Source organism: Xiphias gladius, chromosome 23 (assembly GCF_016859285.1).
Source record: "Xiphias gladius isolate SHS-SW01 ecotype Sanya breed wild chromosome 23, ASM1685928v1, whole genome shotgun sequence".
In the NCBI taxonomy this organism is placed as follows: Eukaryota; Metazoa; Chordata; class Actinopteri; order Istiophoriformes; family Xiphiidae; genus Xiphias; species Xiphias gladius.
Window position 1 is genome coordinate 10,855,182 of NC_053422.1, and position 16,831 is coordinate 10,872,012.

At 42.4% G+C, this 16,831-nt stretch overlaps 1 protein-coding gene across 7 annotated transcripts in view; it reads right to left on the bottom strand.

Moving 5' to 3' along the window:
* pcdh19 (protocadherin 19) overlaps positions 1 to 16,831 on the bottom strand; it is a 225,426-nt gene that overhangs the window by 55,376 nt on the left and 153,219 nt on the right. The window contains exon 5 of one of the 7 annotated variants that reach the window (XR_005706543.1): positions 3,997 to 4,152. The exons of the other annotated variants lie outside the window; for them this stretch is intronic. The gene's annotated coding sequence lies outside the window, so the exon portion shown is untranslated. Of the gene's footprint in view, positions 1 to 3,996; positions 4,153 to 16,831 lie in introns of those variants that run through there. 7 annotated transcript variants of the gene reach the window in all.

Sequence of the window (16,831 nt, forward strand, 5' to 3'; positions counted from 1 at the left end):
CAAACAAACAGAAAAAAAAACCCAGACTGATTTCTCCCAGCAGAGGCAGAGAGGAGATGCCAAGGATAACTTTTCACCGACGTGTCCTTGTTTTCTCTTCCGCTACAGCGGCCGACGCAGATCCTCAGGTTAGCGGGGGACGCGCATGGATCCGTTTGATCCCCCGGTGACATGTCAAAGTTCGGTAAACCTCTGCGCCAAGGGCGGGCGGCACGGCCGTGGACGCACACGGCGTTTCCCCGCTACTCCGCGCTGCACGTTTTTTTTAAAGCCGCGTGTACGCCTGTTGATATGCACAGCCGTGGCAGCCGCGGGCATCATGTTAACACCATTCATGCACCGCCATGGCTCGGCTGCCTTCGGTGTGCACCGAGTCCGATCTTGGGCAACACCGGGCACCGAGTCGAGGCAGGTCCCCGGTACTGAGCAAACACTGTAGACTATGGTTTCCATGTAGCGACATGGTGGGAGGAAGTCTTGCCAAAGGCTGGCTCAATACAACGTGACCCACGTGTGATTTTTGGGGTTTGTTTGGTTTCCCCTCCGTGGCTGTCACGAACATAAAAATCCCAACACCGTATAGTCTTTAAAACGTCAACAGCGCACGTCTGCTGGCGACCGACTTCAGTTCACGTCAGGTCACAGCCAACAGTCTCGTCTGATTGCCGGTTGCTCCCTAAAAGACACCCGGTAGGCTGAGTGTCAGCTCCGCGCTCTCGGGAGGAGCACGGCACCGGCACCGGCACCGGCAGGACCTCGGCCTCAGAGGGAGCGTGTTTAATAATAATAGAGAAATAGTTTTATCCCATGAAAATTAATAAGCCGCCTTCCCCGTTATTAAGTCGTGTGTGTTTGTCAGCTGCAGAGTCCATATTTATAAAGGGTAATAATGAGGTGGGTGGACTATGACCTCCAGTCTGTCGCTAATCATCACGAGCAAACGCAACAACATATCAATTATTAGCTATTATTCAGCGGGGTCCAGTCTCCCTCGTCTCCATGTAATTCAGACCGACATCATATCGAGGCTCCTTATGACGCGAACAATGCCCCCCCCCCCTGTCACGTCGGCCAGCACAAGTCAGAAAACCAATGAAAAGGGGGGGGGTAATAAAACTCCTCTGGTAGCCCTGCACACACTGCAGACTCTCGTCACCCTCCCTTGTAATCTCACTCCTCTCATTCAGATAGAAGCGACACTCGCTCACAGCCGCCCCCCATACACACACACACACACACACACTCACACTCACACACACTCCTCCCATGCAGCCGGCCCGCCTGCCTCTCGCCAGCGCTCACAGCCGCCACCGCGATCCTGCCGAGGGCAGGCCGATTTTGCAGTCGCAAGGGTGACACCTAGCGTCCGCAGCCGCCGCTCGAGTCCGTTATTCCGGATTGTCCGGGTTTTTTTGGGGTTTTTTTTTTTACCCCGGGGCTGGTTCGCCCCGACGAAAGACAACGACGCGCCACGGCAATAGCGATGAAACGCGCAGACAGACCAACGTCGCCTTTTACACCGGAATGGAAGTCGGCAGGTCGGGCCACGGTTAATGTGCTCTACCAAGAGGTGAATTAGTTCTGAGTCGTATCCAATCGTCGAGTGACTGAGCTGTGTATGCAAAGAAGAACAAGGTCTTTCTTGCGCAATATGGGCAGGTTCCTTACATTAAGTACAAAACGTAACCCGTGTCAGTCTAATAAACACTCTCGGATCAATAAAAGCAGCTTCACTGGGCTTATTTTAGGGCACGACGTGGATACTGCTGACACAAGACTCTTAATGTACACTACCAGTCCAAAGTTTTAGAACATCCCCATTTTTTTCCCAGTTATTATTATTTATTTTAGATTTAAGCCGTTCAAGTCCAGTGATCAACCTTAAATGGTAGAAAGGTAAGTGGTAAATTGCCCAAGATAAAAAAAAACTAAAAAAAAAAAACTAAGACCACCAACATCTGTGAAACCATGTAAATGTCATATAAAACAAGCCTTTTATCAGGAACCAGGAAACTGGTTAATTTACAACTTTCCTGCAGCAACGGAATTAAAGGAAGCCTTCAAAGTTGATGCAAACAATTCCTACAGGTGCCTCAGCTTTTGCTGCTTACTTACAAACCCCTCTGTCTGTACAACGGCAGTGTTGGAACAGCATGCGACTGCTCGGGACAAATGCTGTGCTGCAGGAAGTAACATTAGAGGAACAAAACCAGGCGGTGGCTTCGCACGATGAAAGACCAGCACAGTCTCCCGACCTAAACCCCATGGAGCTGGTTTTGGGTTGAACCGGACAGGAGGTGAAAGCAAAGCAAACTGCAAGCGCAACACATGTGGGAACTTCTGCAACGATGATTCCTATTTTTTTTTTTTTAAACTTTATTAATTATTTTTTCTAAGCTTTAATTTCAGAGTACACGTGGACATTACACTACGTAAATTTCAGTAACAACTGGAAAAACTGAGGTCTTCTAAAACTGGTGTCTGGTAGTGTAATTCAGAATATATGTATATGAACACTTTTGTGACCATGTCTTAGAAGTTACAAGAGCAAGGGCAATCATCATCCATAATAGTTTACAATTACTCACCACCATCTCTGAATATACTGTTGTAAAACAGAGTGTTGAAGCCGCCCTATCTCCTAAGAGATAGATCACTGTTAAATGCCTCAGATGTGATATTCTTGTCGTGATATTTCCTCTTCTCTTGCATAATGCAATCACATCTTGACAAACAGGCATCAACGAAGCAACTTGTTTGCTCCTCCACAACACTTTTCAAGACATGTTGCATTTCGCGTAAGGAGAGCGCCAGAAGAATCTTTAAGCTCATCCATTCTTAATGTCATCGAGTTAAACAACTGTAGGCGGTGGCAGGGGGCCTCTCTTTTCCTCGGGGCTTTCCGATGGCTGTATGTACAACACAGACGATAGTACATTTTTGCATTTCTATCAGTCTGAGATTGTGTTATAGAGGCTTGTGTTGCGTTAGGCGGAAGCTGTCCATGGAAACATTGCCAATTAAACTACTGACATTAAAACGTAATTTTATTGTTACTTGACAACTGTGAGTGTACAGGAGATTGGACTTCTTGCATGAGCAATAGATTACATTAATGGGCATATGGACTTTTGTTATTGTACTTTTTGTTTTTAATGTATTTATGTGCTTTTTATTGTCTTATCATATATTTATAATGCTTTAAGACAGTGAGTTGGTTCGTGACAACAGGGGAAGAGTTGATATCTGCCACTAACCCAACAGTGCTAGGGTCAAACATCATTTGGCCTGAAAGTTGTTTTCTAATTTCGAGTGCATCTACAGCGTATGATGAGGGTTAAGGGGGCTAAAAATGTTGCCGAAGTTCTTCCCCCTGCAGTTGAGCGCAGCGCGGAAAAAGGCAACAGCATTGCCTTGCGGCGGAGGGGGTTGATCATAAACTATAGCACAGTAATTTATCCACAATGTATTTCTTTCTCTCAGAGAGTGGTTGCATATATCATTTATGAGCTACAATCTACCTCAATATACTTCCCGCTGTTGAGATTTGTTTGTGTCCTTTATTGATTTTACCACTATGTTAAAAATCCTTAAATTTTCTGTTGTGAGTGGTGGCACATTGACTGTTTAGCATCAGTGTTTGCTTTCTCCGCCATTGTTTGGTTGGTGAAAGTGAGAGGGCAACTCATCGTGAGACTGAATGCGTTTACTGGTCTACTATTCATTAAACTGTCATTCATGCTCAGAAGCATCTGACTGACCACACTCGATGTTGTGCTCTCATTCCTGTTTTTTTCCACTAACGCACAGTATAGCCAGCATAGCTACCCTCAAAGGAGAAAGTGGAAGAACGTTAAGTATTTACCTAAAGAAAATCAACGTATAAATCAAGTGGAGTTTGAAAATGTTAATTAATGTTTATTACAGACTTGTCAGTGCATTCTTCAACATCTAAAGCAATGCTGTCAAAATCAAAGAGAAAAACTGAAAAACTTTGATCTTACCTAAGGTCTCATGAGTTTGTGTCAGTTTTTTTTATTATTGTTTAAGCAACCTTCATTTATTGTTGATGAAAAATAAGCAGAAAATGGTTGGATGGCGTATGATTAGATGTCCAAGATGTGACTGTTTCAGGCTCATCAACATAGGTTTCTAATTTGGAGAAAAAGCCAATCAAACAAAAATATGATATTTTTCCACTTACTGTCAAGATTTTTATCTCTAAATGTATTTCCAGACATAGATATTTATGCAGCACTGTGCTGTATGTGCTTTAAGGCTGTGCAGAGGTTTATTCCTAAACTTGGAAGACAGAAGGCAGATCTTAACTATTCAAGTCCATGGGAATTTCACAACCTCACACTGGTTTTGAGCATATTTCAAGTGTTTGTGCTGGAAAGCTTGAACCAGTGCAGTTGAAAGTACACAGAGAATGACTGATTTTATTTCATATCGGTTTTTTTTTCTCTGCTGCCAAGGAATGGCACATGTCTGTAGTCTATCCCTGCTGCTTGCTTGGAAAGGAATAGCTGAGCCCCTCTGACAGATGCTGGCATTATCACCCCTATGTCCTGCCCGGCACTGGAACTCGGCCTATGCACAGACACGGACTTACAGGAGCTAGAACAAGACAGCAGAGACAGACAGCGGCGCGCTGATTCTAAATGGGCGAGATGGTCATGCTTATTTTAAGTGGAGCTGACGATGACATTATTATTATGGTCCCCATCCATACAGCTTCTCAAAAAAATTGATTCCTCCTGAGCACCCCTTGCCAGAGGCATAAAAAGGAAGGGGAACTGACAGGCTTAATCTATGGGCCTCTTGTCAATGACGATACGCCCTCCACTCCATTCAACACCATGCCTGTCCATGATACATCAATTAGTATCAACCCTCACCATCCATCTGAGGGTTCACAGAGTCCCTCGGGCTCACCCAACATGGCTGCAAGTATAATTCGACCACAAAATAGGCTCCTTTTCTGCTCTTCACCAACTATTTTTTGTTGTGCTGGTGGCTTTGTCGTGCAACTTTTAATTCAATCCTGTTTTTAATCCTAATTTCCGTAAAGAACCGGCCTGGGACCCTCATCGTGGTTGAGTACAGTGGGTACAGCTTGGCTTCGAGTCACTCAATCAGTGTTAATACCAGTCAATATCCTTTCTTTCTATCCCCATCACTTTTCTGTGAAATCCATGATTGGATATTCAGTGGCAGTATTTTTGTTTGTGCCTTTTCTGGCTACTGTGCTTTCCTCTATCATCTACTCAAATGTTACCACAGAACCAACTTTAACTTCTCTCATGGCTGCTGAAGACACACTTGTTGGGCACAAATGTTTTCCTCTTTTGCCGACACAAGAGCTGCCTTTGATTTTCACGTATCAGATCTGATGTGTTCCGGTGAATGTCAAAGGTTTTCTTGAATAGCCTCCCTCAGGTTTATATCGAAATTACCGCTCTCACCTTGCTGTGCCTGACATGAGCAGGAAATGGATACAGACGGTCTTGTATGGATGTGGTCCTTGTTTCATACAGATGCAAATGAATGAAAGAATTGTTGAATGTGGCTGTTTGAAGTTGCATGGTTGGTGCGGCTCCTGATCATCAAAAGCTGCATTGATTTAATATGCAGGTTGTTGATGTTTAAACAATTAATAATTAGTAACCCAATGACCCATTTGCTTCTGAAATGAAACGTGTTTAAGAGAAGCGTGTTTTATTTGTGCATAATTGGTTTAGCTATTTATGCTGTTAGATGGCAATTAACAGACTTTGCGTATAGCCCTCTCATGTTAAAAACCAAATGTGCTCTTATTGTTTCTCTTTGAATGTCTATGATAAATTGCAATTTTAAGTCTAAATGTCTAATTCAAATTGGAATTACAGCTTTAAAACATTAGCAATTCACTCTACTGTACATTATTTTAAATGCTACTTGTGTCATTTTCCTATTTTGAAATTACTGTACAGTAAAATTTGGTCTAAGAAGTTCAGTGTAAGAGAAATATAGACAGTCCCTTGCCGTAACAGTTTGCCCAATTATATTTTCTCTTTTAACTTCTTGATTGAATTTGAATTGAATTTTTCCTGTAAAATAAATGTATATGTGCAAGCAGCTGAACAGAATGGCAGATAATGTAATATTCCTGTGCAAAACAGTTCATAGGAGCTACAGCATAAACTACAGAAAACCATTATCACAATTAATGGAATAATCACATATTCAGAAAAACTATAGGACACCGAGAAAAGTTTTGCTCAGTCACTGATTTTCTCTTCTCGGCCTGCTGAAGGCTACATTTTAAAGACAGGGCATGCTTCACAGATTGTTTGGATCCTCACATCATTCTGGATAGCATCCATTTACAATAGCATTTTTCCCAAATCCACAAACTGCTCCTTTAAACTCATTTTATCCCCTGAAAAGGATCGACCCCTGAGCAATATTCTTTTAAGCTTTCCTGAATTGAGAAATCAAACATTTTACTGTAGCTATGAATGCTTAAGGCAACTGGAGTCACTAAAAAATATTCTTTGAGTCAGGGCATTTTGAACTGTGTCTGCTTAATTGATTATAGATTTTGGAGTTGCATGTTTTTGAAGGCTTGACTGTTTAAACCATGATATTTAAAATTCATTCTTATGGCATGAAGATGTAATCAGGGACACAATGCCATGCTGGAGATTTCAAATTTGATCTGACTATCCCAGTGAGCAAAATCAGTTGTCTTTGTTAGGAGAACTGGGCTGTTACACAAAAAAAAAAAAAAAAAAAATGATAGAAAAAAAACAGATACAAAAAGCCAGACATACCCAAGGCTGTGAATAGACAATATACAGGATCCGTGAACACACACGTTTCTGTTCACCTGGCGTATGGTCAATTAGCTTTGTGTTGCTGTGTTTATTCAACGTCAGCTCTGATTAATAGGCACAGCACGGTGGATAGAACACCTGAAAATGTAGTATGGTGCCTGGGTGGGACACTGTTGCCATCTGATACCATCTCCACAACATGGTACTTATCTCAACCCCACCCCCCCATACCCACTTGGGGATGTTTGCAGCTGTTTTCTCGTCAAGACAAATTAGTGCGGCTGTGCACCTCTTTCACCTCCTCAGAGTGAAGCAGTGAACGCAGACATCGTGGTCACTACCTCTCACTGTGCTTTTGGATTAGTGTACGCCTGCTCCTGCTTAGCTGTATTTTAAAGTTGGTGACATATGTCAGTTTTAACTAAATGTGTTTGTTTATCTTTGTATTCATAACCAGGGAAGCAAAGAAGAGGAAAACATATTGTTGGGGCTTTTATTCCCTCTCTAATCTGTCTGTCTAGCCTAATATCCATTTTATTTATTTATTTATTCATTTACTTTGATCTGCTGCGGTTGGTTTAGCGGTGGTAATACTCTAAATCCTGACTAGCCTGACCAGGCTGTGTACGGTTAAATGAGAGAATGAGGTTATATTTTACAGAGGATAGCCTCCCTCCACAAACCCAACACACACCACCCACAGTCTCTGCCTGCCATGGCTTTTTTTCTGTCTCCCAAATGTACCTAGCAAAACAGCTGTGCCCATTTTCACTCAAGAAACCTTAGTGATACTGCTCATAAAGGTTATAGTCTCACTCTAACAAATATTGACTTCTTGCTGGTGAAAAATTAGGCTTTGTTAAGAAAACAACATTTCCTTTTTAGACTGACCATGACAGTGTTGTTTGCAAACCCCAGGCGGGTAAGCACAGCCACCCCTGCGGGCACACATATGTTGTCTGTGTGATAGATGCAATAGCATGGGGAGGGGGGTCATAATGTGCCACTAGTGCCTTCACAGTAATGAGGACTTTGCCCTATGATTGTGCCAGTTTAAAATGTTACACTTCATCATCCTAATACTGGGCTCCAGCAACACTTGATGGCACAGGCTCCATAAGGCAGGCCACAAATTAGTAGGTCTTGTTCTTTCAACATCGGCTTGTCAACACCTCATCTTAATTTTTTCTGCCGAACCACATCTGAACCTTAGAAATGGAGACCTCGATCGCTTTGGCTGCTTGTGTTGAGGAGAGATAGGAGGTGAGAGTGTGTGTGGGTGTAAGAACACGGGCAAATTTGTGTCTATGCCACTATGTACGGATGCGAGTGTGTGTGCATGTCAGCATGTGTCGAAAAGGCATTCTCCTCCTCAGAGAGAAGTGAATTCAAAATAACAGACACAGAGATAGAAATAGAGGGAGAGAGACAGCGAAAGTGAGCGAGTGAGAGACACAGAGAGAAAAAATAATCTCATGCTATGTTATCCCTGCAAAACCTGACAAACCACCCCCGAGACTGATCTGGCTTAGCATTCAGTGTGGTTAGGGGCTTGTTTGTGCTCCTATGATTGGAGCAGGCTGGCTAAGCTGGCCTCATAACAGCCCAGTCACAGTGGTGCCCCAGTGGAGTCATGCTGCCTGGGGATGGCAGGCCTGTCTCTATCTGGCCACAGATATCAATAAAAGGCAGCAGTGCAGTCCTCTGGGAGGCTGGACAGTCCAAATTTTCTCCCCTGAAGGAGGGTTATTAATTGTCCTGCTGTTGTATGTGGTCTGCTTGCACAACATGCTTTTTTTGTGGAACGTTTTGAATTCCAGGCATGTGTCCCAGAATGCAATTAGTCCTCCGCCATTAGATCAAGCGACACATGTCTTCTCGCCTCGTGCCTGGTCTGGAATTACGGTAAGGGGAGGGAGAAAAGAAAGAAATTAGTATGGAAATTAGCTGTCTTCAAAGCCTTTGGCGTTAAAGGTGGTGTAAGGTGCTACAGGAAGGTGGCAGTTCCCTTTGCAGATATCTGAGCGAGAGAAGACACAGGGATACAGGGATGATTGATTTTCTTGGGAGACTCGTATCCCTCTGTGCAATGTGGGATTAAGGAAATGGCACATGAAAGGCATATCGTGCTGTTCAGTATACGCTAATTGTACATCCGGTATGGAGTGGTCTGTGGTAAGCAGATTGTATTTTAACATCACATGCTGATTTTTGATCCATGGAGAGTTGGAGGTCCTTAACATTTTAAAATAAACACATTAGAGTTTGTAATCGTTACCCGAGCCCAACGGAATCCGGCCCAGACCTGCGAGATGAGTCTGGCGTGCCTTCTGATCCTCTCTTCACTTCCTCTAGGCGTTACGACTGGTGACAAAATGACACGTCGAAGTTCCACTGCGGTAAACATGGGCTCTTTAAAGGTGGAGGAGGTTAATTATAATGCAGTGCGTTTTAACCATAAATTCTACAGGGCAAAAATCTGAAAACAGCTGACAGTATGCGTGTACATCTACCTGTAGTGTGTCAAACGAGTCAGAGCGTCATGACTTCAGCCTCCACGGCAGTGTTCAGGGCAGATGGTGACAGTTACTGCAACCGCACAGGAAAAACTGGGCACTAGCTCATCTTAGGATAAATCACTAAAGCAGCAGGTAGGATTTGAAACTTCTCGTGGTGAAAATAACGCTAAGATCATGGAGCAAATTGATCTTACCGGGTGTGTAAAGCCAGAGAAATTCGAAGAAAAAAAAAAACTGCACCCCCTATAGTTCTGAGGCAAGCATTGGAATTCCATAGCACAGAAAATCATCAAATTATCTCCTGGTTATTACTTAATAAATGTATCTATTTAGATTTATATTCGTTTTTTAGATTTATACTGTTGGTCAGCCGTTTCTGTTAGCAGTTGTATGTTGAGCTTATTGCTCTTTTGAGATGCGATATCAAGTATGCTACAGTGTAGCAATGTGTGAACAGTATGAGACCTGAGGATTAATAGTGTCTTGGCCCATCAGAGGCAGCATGGTACAGAATGATTCCTATATATTTTAACAGTATGCTTGGTGCTACATTTTGTGGTTTTATGGGATAATACTCTGCTGTAGACTGTTTTATAAATTTATAATAGCTTTGCATGTACACACAAAAAAATCATTTGTGAGGTAATACAGGTATTAATACAGACTGGTTGATCTCTGCATGCATTTGAATGTGTATTTCATAGGTATACGCTTAATTTGAACCTTTATTTAAGCAACAAAGGGTGGAACCTGTATTTTGTTTTTTGTTTTTTTTAACGGCAACAAGCTTAGCACTAATACAGATGTGGACACACGCCTGTAACCTACATTTGCCGCAGGTCAAGTGTCACTGCTTCCCAAAAGGACCCATATGAGTTTAATCTAATTCTATTGCCAGGATGACACTGTCAGTGCCTTCCAAAACGCATTTGACTGTTACAAAATTGATTCTTGGGATTTTTTTCTGATCAGCCATTGCTATGATTAAGGTATGGTTAGGTTTGGACACAATCACTACCTGTTTTATTTATAGGGGGAAAAATTGGAATTTGGGTTAAGGTTAGGGCAATCCCGGTCACGGTTAAAGTAAGACCGACTTGGTTAAAGTGAGGAAAAAATACCAGTAATCATTAAAAGAAACCAACGCTGCCTGCTGCTAGGAACAGTCAGCGGACCTCCGTTTTCAAAGTCACACAGGTTTTTGACCCAAGTATCCACGCCAAAATTCTGAAGTTTTGCAGTGCTCCTGCAATGTCACGCTATTACCAGCTTTGCCTCTGACAGACAACAGTCTTAATTTACATGGACACTAGAGGTCCTTGTCAGCATTTGGCATCTGAACAAACAATGGGGAGGAACTTGTCATTTAAGACAAACAACTTGCTTACAACACAGCCTCCTTAGTTTTTAGGCTTTAAACACTCCTTGATTTGTCTTCTTTGGCCAAAAACAAACTCTGGCATAAGCATGAGGGAAGTCATTCCGTGTAGTCCCAAGGTTACGTACTTTCTATTTAAATTCTAGCCAAATGTTCCTTTAGTTCTTCTTTCATGCCTTACAACCTTAAGGCATGCTAAGGTCCTTAATATCTGAATGTTTAAGATAATTGCTCTGTCTGGCACCTCATAGCTTCATTATCTCTCTTACTATGTAGTGCGGTGGTACTGCTTATTTTGGAAAGAGGCAATCTGGCCCTGAGGCTATGGGGATTCCTTTCCCCCATGTGTCAGCTAATGTTTACCGAGGCCTGAGGACCGAGGATGGATCACAGGATTTCATAATCCACTGCCCGTACAGTGGAGCAAGGGCAAAAAAATAATTCTCTTTGTGTCAACAGTTGTTTCATTCATGGGTAATTTCCCCATAGCTAGCCTCACGCTGCAGCCGGAGATAGAGACAGAGAGAGAGAGAGAGAAATGAAGAGACAGCAAGAGAGATGAGATGTCCACACTCAAGTGCTCAGCTTCCTTGGAAACCGCCTCATGATTTGGTTGTAAAGCCTTGCTATTTGTATTCCACCCCAGCCGTTCCTTCTCATTCATGTGTTTTAGCCAACCGTGTATTGGAATTTATGAGAGCTACGTATATAAGTCAAGAGATGCAGATGATGTCAGCAGTTCTTTAAGGAGAGGAGACATCTCTGGAAATCGCTATTCAACAGTTTTCTTCTTGCTCCCCTGGCATTGACTATTTTCCAAGGCGTAGTTCAGTATCAGTGCACTGTGGAAGTGAACTCTGAATGGCAGAACTTGAGGTAAACCTCAGACAGACCTAAGCACTGACTGTTAGAATCTGAAATTAAGAAATGTCATATTTCATATGGTATAGAGCAGTGCCTCCTGTTTGATACTTCTTTTATTTTCTGACTATCGATTGATGGATTTTATCACACATTAGAAAAGCTTTGACCAACTATAGATTAAAGGTGCTCTGTAACCAGTCAGTGTTACTCACCAAAACATGTTGTGCGCATCCTTGTTGCCTAACAAACACGACGAATGGATTTCCCTCCTCATAAGACATTTTTTCCCAGATTTTTTGTAATATTTTAAATGGAGCATTGTTTACATCCATGTTTACCAGACTGCACTGTTCTTCTTTGCAATATGTTGCTTTGTACATTACCACAGCCAACTGTCAGTCAGCAGAATAGTGTAAGAATGTTTATTACTTTCACCACAATGTGTATTTCATCCTCACGCATGTGTACAAAACAAACAAAATGGGGACCCACTCATGGAAGCAGTCCTCCTTAGTGCTACTAGTGGTCAAAAACTCCACAGGGTACCTTTTAATTATGCTCTCTGCAACTACCACACATGGACCATTTTCCCCTTGCCCACCTTATTAAGTCTAGTCAAACAACAGAGAGACGAGAAACAGCTTCTTCTAGCCTCTCCTGCAGCTACACTGTTAAACTTCCCCATCAATATGTGTTTATACTGCTGTCAGTGCTGCAACCTGGGTCCTCCTCTGCTGTGTCCCTCAGCAATCACAAAGGTGGAACAACCCCACACTGTGTGTGGGTGAGCCATCATAGCCGTTTGCAGACCTCAGGATGTACATTCAGTGCATACTTGTGTACTCTCTCCTCAGCTCTCGACTGATATCTGGGCTGCACAGGACTGCAAAAGCAGGATCATCTTATGGTGGATAAAGAAGGACTTTCACTATCATAACCCTGTGGATTAACTGGTGTCTTCTCTATGCTGTTATGAAAGTGCACTGCATTGCAGACACAGTATATAGTGCAGGCAGAGGATGTAAGCCAAGGGTGCATTGTTTGGCATTGCTTCAGTGTGAATATGTGACTCATGGTCCTTTGGTAGATGACTAGTATGGTGTCTTCATGCTTCTATCACACACTGTACGCTGCATTTACACTGTATTGTACTGACTGTAAAACTGAACTCCGAGAGGGAAAAGCAGTACAAGTATGAGAAATGTGAAATTTTCTAACATCTGTCATACCTACCACTTACTAGAAAGAACTGTTGAAGGGCCATCAAACTGCTGCCAACATTTTTGCAAGGCAACATTGCTGGCAGTTCAGTGTCAACAGAATCCAATACTAACACAATTACAGTTGATTTCGGTTAATTTAAAAAGGAGCTAATGTATATAGCCTACACAGTTTGTTTACATCTGGATTAACTTGTTAATTAACAACTACATTTATGTGATTCAATTAACAACAGTTGTTAATTTAGGCTACTTCTCCTTTTATTTTGTGTGACTAAAAAGGCTAACAAAGTGGGTAACCATTTCTGAATAGCATGGAAACAACAAGATGTTTTCTTTTGCTTTCCATTCTCCCAACATGGAATGAATGTAGCAACACACCAGCTAAGCCTCTGAAACTGCTACCGTCAGATGGTTTAACATTCCTGTAGGGTTTTCTGATGAAGTTCGGGGGCACTGGGAGGCAGAGGGTCATGTCCATTATCCCACATTCAAAGTACTACTGAAGAAACAGGAAAGTGACTCATCGTGTTCTTTCTTTTGCAGCTCTGAATTAAGTTCTATGTAAAGGTGACCTGATTAGGCATTGTTCCAGGTCGACCGTTTAGGTTAAAGTGCACCTAATAACCTTTGGTGGGAATTTACAAGTGGCAATACTTCAGTGCACAAGCTGTCATTGTACTGGCCATTGTGCTTAAAGCTCACTGACAACTCTCCGTCTAAGTATTCAGCCCGTAGTCCAGTGTGCATACTGTCAATAGCAATATTGTGGCTTTTCGTGTTTACATGAGATAGTTGTGAAACATGGACAGTCTCTGTTATATGGCACCAGAGACACATTGCACAAGAACACATTCATTGATTTACATCCAGTGTCTCATACTGTATGTTTCATTAACTTTTGCAATAAAGTGATTGATTTAGCGGTATGAGATCTAGTTCAGCTGCGGGCAGTGTATAAATTGAATTCTGGTCTCAGGGTGATAGACTATTTATTTTTACAGTATTTACACTAGGTGTAGATTATTACACTGGTTGTATGTGTGTGTTTACAGTATGTGTAAACAAACAGGTTTATACATGTCAGTGTCAATAGACATCATGTCTGCACGTGATGGGTCCCAAGAGCACTTGGTTTTTCTCACAGTGGGCTCCAGATGCAAAGAGGAAGCCTTGGATTCACTTCCACTTGTCTGGACCTATTCACATTCCTCGTCCAGACTAATTTATATTAAACTGCCACATCACTGGTGAGAAGTAAGTGATTTCTGCCACTACTTTCTAAACGAAAGAGCCTGCAAGTGTTCATCATGCATCAGCAAATTAGAGGATGATGGACAAATCATCTGTTTTAGAGACTAATCTCAATGACCAGAGCAACACTGAAAACTTAATTCTGCCTTTTCGAAACAAAAGGCAGAGAGCCCAGTGGCCAGAACAGTGTCTGGACCCACCTTACTGGAAGCTCACAACCCCTCAGTGTTAGATAAGTTAGTAATAAGATATAGTCAAAGCCTGGCAAGTAATCTGATATTTCACCTCAGTGAGAGATAGGAAAGATGTAAAAACGTATTAGGACTGGGCACTAAGAGGATTAAAGTATGGAAACGGATGTGTGCCGGCGTTTTAATCCACTCGTGCTTAACCCTTTCAAGCTGCCCAATCTGCTACGCGCAAACAATGGTTATTTAGCCTTACTTACGATGGAGCCGTTGCTCTTGTTTCAGACAAGTAATTCTCCATACAAACAAACAAACAAACAAACAAACAAACACAGACACACACACACACACACACACACACACACACACACACACACGCTTCTCAGCCTCTCCGATTTAATTTAGTTTTGTTCGGAAAAAAAAGATGAGCAGCGGACTGACAGAGCTCAGGTTTGATTAAGATTCTCTGTCCTGTGACAACACAGCACAGGTCTGTGTCTCTGGTGAATTACTCTGGATTGAAGATTGACATTTGGCGGTTGGTTTGGGAGCTGTGTGTGTGTGTGTGTGTGTGTGTGTGTGTGTGTGTGTGTGTGTGTGTGTGTGTGTGTGTGTGTGTGTGTGTGTGTGTGTGCGCATTTGTGAGCAGGATTCCTTTACATGTGCATTTGTTCAGGTTCAATCTGTGAATGTTTGGGAAACCACCCACATAGTTGTGTGCACTTGATGTTTTACATACGTGTGCATGCATTTAGACATGTCCCTGTCTGTGTGAATACCAAGCGCTTAGTGGCTTAGTGCAACCTAATCTCACACAGACACGCTTTGAGGATGTGAGATTAAGCACAACCAGACTGTAGAGGGCAATTAATCTTTCCTCCACATCCAGACGGGAGCTTTAATTTCGGGGTGGGCTGATCACAGCCAGAGTGTGCTGTGTGAAAGGTGAAAACACACGTGCTTGACCTTTTGACATATGTTAACGCTAATATTAGTTTCAGGGGGGCAATAGCGTCGAGGTGCCTACCAGGAGGGATTGCTGCAGCCAAAATGAAGTCATCACTCTGGGAGAGACAGCTGTTACACGGGATATGAGCAGTCAGGCCCAAGAGAGCAGTCATGTTCTGTCATCCAGGTCTACCCTGAAGGGTGGCACTCAGCAGCCCACCAATCGCTGCTGTCTATTGGGACATGACCCTTGTGACTGCACATTGAGCTCGGAGGAAGCTCGTGTATATAACCTTACAGAAGGGCACGGCCATTAATAAATCGTAGTCTGTGGTGGGTGGTGAGGACGGGGAGAAATAACAGGTGTCAATCTTCATTACATGTGATCTGCCGCCTCTCCAAATTCCAAATTATTCCCCAATTAAGAAGAAAAATGAAGGCAAGGATGCTCCTCAAATTTGACATCCTAATTAATTACTTCCCTCACATGAAGAATTGACTCATACTTCATGTCACCTTGGAGCCCTCTTCTTTTTTTTGCATTGCAAAATTAGTAAAAAGAGCTCACTGTAAAATAAAAGTTTTCAGAGTGGAGAGAGCCTCAAAATGTTTCGACAACTTCTAATAATGTAAGGTACTAATATAATTATAGTTTGCTGTTTCATTATGCATATGTATATGTATTTCGTGTATTTCTATCTACAAAACTGTATATGTCAAGGTATTTTCAAAATACATCAGTAAGTGACAGACAATACACTGGTTTTAAATATGCCTCAGAGTTGGTTGTGAGGCATGAAAGTCCACCAGCCATGATGGCAGAACTCACTAAAGACATAATTGGCTATACTGTGAAATGGGCTCGAGTTTTATTATCAAATCAGTTGTGGTGAATTAAAGCAGTGTCTTTCACCCTGTCCTCTCATTTGTTATTTGGTTCCCTCATGCCACAGCTCCGGCAACTGTATCCCAGATTGTAACGAGCAATTTCATTCTTACAATCAATTACAGGTTGATTGTGAATGGTTTACTGTGAGGGGAAAATGTGAAAAAGACTGGAGATGTGATTTTACTTCCATGGGTAACTGTACCAGTACGGAAAAAAAAAAAAAAAAGATTTTATGGCTATCTTTTGCTGTCCTTGTCTTCCCCTCATTTATAAACACACGCATACACACAAGTCACCATAAATATAAAGTTCTGTACCGGCAGAACAACAGATTTTTGCATAAATTAAAATTTTCAGTGTAACTAGTGTCCTTGTGAATGGCATAGTGATAGTTTTGCAGCATTTACAGATGGCTTGATGAAAACACCCCCCCCCCAAAAAAAAAAAAAAAAAAAACTTCTCTCAGAATCATGTCTGCCATATGACAAGTGAACGGGAACATTGAGCATCATTACAGGACTTGGCTCCCTCCACGTACAGTAGTACATCAGTCCAAGCGTCTCGTGCGTGCTGAATGTATGTCAGTCTAGCTTAAAGCCAACGCCCTCCTTTGGTGCAATTTTTTACACTAGGCAGGGTGATTCACCCATTTGATGCACTAAATCTGGGTTGCCCAGAAAGCACTAGTACTATATAAAGTGGGACTCGAAATTCTTTCCCTCTTTTGCCCTCTGGCTCTTCAGGCTCATA